Below are 6,546 nucleotides of genomic sequence, written 5' to 3' on the forward strand. Positions count from 1 at the left end.
TGCAACTCAGCAACCCAAAACTCGATGCTAAAATTGCAAATATTTCTACAGCCACCGTGTATTTTCCGGGTGTGCTTACGTAAGCGGGGACAAATGTTACCCAAACTGCAAATCATATGAGCATGCTGAAAGTTATGAATTTAGCTTCATTGAACTTGTCTGGTTAAGCTCGAGCCATAAAAGCTAAAAATAGGCATGCGCCCGCCAAAAATCCGATGTAACCAAACACGTCACACTCAAGGATAATTTTGCACTTTGATACTTGACGTTTTTAGATGGGAGTGGAGGAGATGTCACCAACCAGATCACACATATTATGGCTTGAATCAATGTACACAGAAAGAAAATTGACCTTTGTTGTTTGTGTCCGAACCATTTCATCACATCACTGCCCGGAACGGTTGCTTTAAATGCCATTAGGACTACCAGGGTTTTACTAAGAATACAAGAAATACACAGAACAAAACTGATTCCAAACACAGTGCGCCGCATCATACATGACCACGGAGATGGCTGTCCAATGAACGCAACAGAGCACAGAAAGCATAGTATTAACGAGATCAGTAGAAGGAAACTTAGTTACTAATTGTTGGCCCTTACAATGGGAGTGTTTTTGACATATAAGAAAACAGCTGCAACAGACCCGGACATAAAAGCACCAAACAGAGATACCGCCATCAATGTTATTCCCATGCTGTCATTAAAAGAAGGAATTCAATGTCTTTTGGAATGCACTGATCTCGGTGACCATTGGACCATTGTTCGAACGGACAGGTGAAGCACTCTATCGAATCTGCACAGGACAAAATATTTGGTAATAATATTTTCAGATTACAAGAGAAATGCTCATTTTACATTACAAGTTTATTAACAAATTTTGCAATGGACTTGTTTTAATTCGTACAAGCATAAGCTGTCTAATTTAAATGCTTCTAAAATCATTTCGAGGATTTTGCTTCATTATTGTCTCTAAGTATCAGACGCCATATAGTATGCATTTGTGTTTGAAGAACCGTCGGCTGTGATCAGTGGAAAATTAGTCTTTTTATTATTTGATCCGATCTATCCTTCTGTTACGCTGCTATTTTACGGCAACATTTTTAATTATATAAACATCCTGCCATTTTCCTCAACCGGTAGTTTGAATTAAGCACTGTCAAAAGGTGTAGGTATTCTCAAGTATGTCAACTGAACGTGAGGCAACAAATGGGGAAGCATGTTCTGAACCTTTCTCTGATTCTTCTGCAAAACAAACAGTAATTGGCCAGATGAATGGTACCTGTAAATGGTTTGTGCTACCGTTGAAAGTCGGTGCCAATGTAGCGGTTTTAATTAGCATAATAATGGGTGAGATTCCGTACTTAATTGTAAAAGGTTTATTTTAGTGAAATTAGAGACAAAAAGCGTTGCGCTGGAGTCACATTAAGGCTTTACCAAGTCAGGGTAGCAGAGTTCTCCCTCCGATAGGCATTGGAGAATGGATGGGTTTTTGTAACCATCAAGTAGGTAGGTGTTAAGAAATCCTAAAGCGAAATTGTTATTCCACATTCGTTTAATTGATTGTAAATTTGCGCTATTATAGTGGTGATATCGGAACATCTCTCTGTGGAAAATCTGACCTTTGTGTTACTAATCTAGGAGCATTGTTACAAGCTAACGCCATTGAACACCACTATGCACGCAGCATACTCACGGTACTGTCCGGAAGGGATAACCAGGTTTGTGACTCAGTGATGGTCATGGGACAATATAAGAACAAGGAACAAGGGTATCAGCCTAAGGCAGGATAATAATACAGTGGGAATTAAACAAAATTTTGTTAAACAAAAAAAATTACACAGTGGTAAGGTGACAGCTTACAAATTAATTCTGCAATAAAGATTTTAACATATGTGAATCTTGAACACCGCCCGGATCTACATCAGCAGCAAGGAACCTCATTCAGCAATATGTCAATACTGTGGGGGTATATTTCTCCAGGAAGCCAAGAGCGGATAAATGGAAGTTCACATCACAAAGTCAAGTGATTTCTAAAATTTCAGTTTCTGTGTATTTCAACAGTGCACCTTGAGGAGGAACAGCAAGTCACTGTCAACACCTTCTGGATTTCTGTGTTTGACTGCATATGTTTTAGAATCAATTGACACCTCTTTTACAACTATGTAAACATAAATTTACCTGGACCATCTCTGACACCTTCCTCTCCTTCCTGGACCTCTCCATCTCCATTAATGATGACTGACTTGACACTGACATATTTTACAAATCCACTGACTCCCACAGCTACCTGGATTACACCTCTTTCCACCCTACCTCCTGCAAAAATGCCATCCTGTCTTCCCAACTGCTCCGCCTCCGCCGTATCTGCTCCCAAGAGGACCAGTTCCACCACAGAACACACCAGATGGCCTCCTTCCTTAGAGACCGCAATTTCCCTTTCCACATGGTTAAAGATGCCCTCCAACTCGTCTCATCCACATCCTGCACCACCGCCCTTAAACCCTACCCCTCCAACTGTAACAAAGACAGAACGGCCCTGGTGCTCACCTTCCACCCTACCAACCTTCGCATAAACCAAATCATCCGCCAACATTTCCGCCACCTCCAAACGGACCCCACCACCAGGGATATATTTCCCTCCCCTCCCCTTTCCACCTTCTGCAAAGACCATTCCCTCTGTGACTACCTGGTTAGGTCCAGGCCCCCCTACAACCCACCCTCCTGTCCTGCAACTGCAGGAATTGCAAAACCTGTGCCCACACCTCTTCCCTCACTTCCATCCAAGGCCCTAAAGGAGCCTTCCACATCCATCAAAGTTTTACCTGCACATCCACCAATATCATTTATTGTATCTGTTGCTCCCGATGCGATCTCTTCTACATTGGGGAGACTGGACGCCTCCTAGCAGAGTGCTTTAGGGAACATCTCTGGGACACCCACATCAATCAACCACACCACCCTGTGGCCCAACATTTCAATTCCCCTCCCACCCTACCAACGACATGGAGGTCCCTCACCACCAGACACTTGGAGGAAGAACGCCTCATCTTCCACCTCGGAACACTTCAACCCCAGGGCATCAATGTGGACTTCAACAGTTTCCTCATTTTCCCTTCCCCCACCTCACTCCAGTTCCAAACATCATCCAGCTCAGCACTTGCCCTACCTGGTTATCTTCTTTTTCACTTATCCACTCCACCCTCCCCCCCCGATCTATCACCTTCATTCCCTCTCCCACTCACCTACTGTACTCCATGCTACTTTCTCCCCACCCCACCCTCCTCTCATTCATCTTTCCACCCTTCAGGTACTCTGCCTGTATTCCTGATGAAGGGCTTTTGCCCGACATGTCGATTTTACTGCTCCTCAGATGCTACTTGAACTGCTGTGCTTTTCCAGCACCACTCTAATCTAGACTCTCACCTCTTTTACAACGTTTGATGGCCAAGCTTGACAGTTTTGCTGTCATTGCAGCTACAAAATCCAAGCTAATTGAAATTTTCTTGACAGCAATCAACAACCACATTAGCTCTAAATGTCTTCCAAATTCTTTGATACACCTCAATGATAATTGTGTTTACAAGCTTGTAATAGTATCATGGGTTAACAAGCAAATGATCAGTGATGAATTCTATACCTGTTTGATTACTAATTGTTCCTTCAGCATAAGGTACACAATCAAAGCAGCAAATGGTTGGCTTGTTTTAGCTGCTTTCCTTGTCCCTGCGGGGCAACTTTTACTGCACACTGAGAATAGATCAAAACTATCAGTAAATGGCTCCACAAAAAAGTTGATTGTCATTAACGATACAGTTTAATCATTTATCAAGTCTCATGTATAATTCCTGCATCAAGGTGATCTTTACTTAAACACTTTGTAAACTAGAATTGCTGAATTGTACAGTACAGAACAGCACTGAGCCCATTTCATCTGTACTGTCAAAAATATACTACTATCTACTTCCAATGTGCCACACTAGGTCCATAGCCTTGAATGTTATAATACTTCAAGTGATTGTCCAAGTACTATTTAAGGGTTGCAAGGTTTCTCACCTCATCTACCCTGTAACCCATGAGCTTTCACCTTCTTTATCAGTTTCCCCCAGTCATTACAGATTCTTACAGATTATTTACAGTGTGGAAACAGGCCCTTCGGGCCAACAAGTCCACACTGACCCTCCGAAGTGCAACCCACCCAGACCCATTCCCCTACATTTACCCCTTCACCTAACACTATGGGCAATTTAGCATGGCCAATTCACCTAACCTGCACATTTTTTTTTGAACTGTGGGAGGAGACTGGAGCACCGGGAGGAATGTGCAAACTCCGCTGCCCTTATTTGGCTTGACCTACGTGTGGTTCCAGATGCATAGGAATATTGTTGAGTCTTAACCGTCCTCTGAGATTACGTAGCAGGATGTTCTGTTGTATTGCCCTCTTTTATTAAAAGTCACGAATAAGGAAAAGAACCAAACGGCCCATCTGGCATGCATTGGGGCACTAGAAATATCAACACAAACTAACCAAAGTAAATACTTACCAAGTCCTCCCTACAACATCATTGAGAGTGTTGTTTCTCAAACTTGTCAAACAACAGCCTGACATAGTCATATGCACAGAATAATACATTGCAGACAATGCCTCAGAAATCACTATTGCCATTGTTGGATATTGTCCTGTCCCAACATTAGGACAGACTCAACAATGATGCCAGCACAGTGTGTTACACTCAGGAGAGAGTTGCTGTGGGAATCCTCAACATTGAATCTTGACCCATGATGTCACGTAACATCAGGACAAAAATGGAAAAGAAAACATTCTATTGATTACACATGCCATCATTCAACCTATATATGAATGCTCCAGTATATTGAACATTATTTAAAGGAAGCATAGAGGATTGCAAGAATCTACTCAGTCAGGAACCATTTTAATGTGCATCAGCAAGAGTGGTTTGGCAATGCAAATACTGACTGAGCTGCTTGAGCCCCAGAGGACAGAGATGCTAGGCTGTCTGTGTAGTAGGTGATGAGTAAACCAACAAGAAAGAAAAAAAGCACACTTGACCCCCTCCTCACAAACCTGCCTGCTGCAGATGCATCTGTTCATAAATCTTGATAACATTCACCAACATACATCTGGGAAAAAAGCATCCTTATGCAAAGGGTAACTTTCCATGTTTTCTCACCTCACAAAATAGGACAGAACTCAAACAGATCTAGCAACTCAAGCCTGTGGAGCACTGCAGGCGGGGTCATTGGCAACTATAGAATTGAGCTCCAATACAACCTGTAACCAATACCCCAACATTTTCATGACTACCACTACCATCAAGACAAGGGGAAGCCCTGGTTCAATGAAGAGTGTGGGAAGCAGCAGCATCAAGTATGCCTAAAACATGAGGGGAAAGCCTGGTTAAGCCACAAAGCAGGGCAACTTGCATGGCAAACAGTTTAAGTAAGAAGTTATAGTGTGGATTCTGAGCTATTAAAACAAAATGATTAGTTCTAAGATCCACCGCCCGTCACATCAATCATCAATGCTGGTGGACGATTGAAAAATCATTGCATGACATGTCTCCACAAACACCCACATCGTCAATGTTCATGGAACTGAATGCATCAGTGCCAAAGTTAAGATTGCATCATTTGCAACAATCTTCAGCCAGATTGTCAAGCCAATGATCCATCTCAACCACTCCAGAGGTCCTCAGCACGACATATGTCAGCTTTCAGATTTATCTGATTCACTCCAGGTGATGTGACAAAATATCTTCAGGCAGCGGACATTGCAAATACCTCAGGTCATGATAACTTTTTTGCTCCATAATTGCTGCATGCCTTGCCAAGATGTTTCAGTAGAGCTAGCACAATAGCATCTGCATAAAAATATGAAAAAATTACCATGTATGCTTTGTACGTAAGGCAAAAAGCTAAATCAAACCCAGCAATTTCTATCTTATCAGGCTACACTCAATAATCAGTAAATTGATTGAAAGTGTAATCAACAGTGCTGTTAAAGGGCACTTACTTCACAATAACTTGCTTGCTGATGTTCAGTTTGGATTTTCCCATTTCCACATTGCTTCCGATTACATTGTATCCTTAATTCCAACATGAATAATAGAAATGAATTCAAGAAGAAACGAGAGGGCGACAGCCCTTGACATCAAGGCCTCGTGTGTCTGAGTATGCATCAAGGAACCCTAACAAATATGGAGTCATCTAAATCAGAGAGAACTATCGGCTGGTGAGAGTCAATTCTGCTTCAAAGAAGGATGATTATGGTTGTTAGCTGTCAATCATATAAGCTCCAAGATCTCTCTATTAGAGTTTATTAGTGCAGAAATCTATTTCATCATTGACCTTATCTCCAAAATTTGTCAGAAGTTCAGATGTTTGCTGATGATTGCATAATGTTCAACACTATTTGGAACTTAACAAATACTGATGCAGTCCACGTCAAAATGAAGAAAGGAATATATCTGGCTTTGGGCTGAAAGCTGGCAAATATCTTTTGTGCCAGACAAGTGACAGCAATGACCA

This window comes from Hemiscyllium ocellatum, chromosome 13, assembly GCF_020745735.1.
Source record: "Hemiscyllium ocellatum isolate sHemOce1 chromosome 13, sHemOce1.pat.X.cur, whole genome shotgun sequence".
NCBI classification, from domain to species: domain Eukaryota; kingdom Metazoa; phylum Chordata; class Chondrichthyes; order Orectolobiformes; family Hemiscylliidae; genus Hemiscyllium; species Hemiscyllium ocellatum.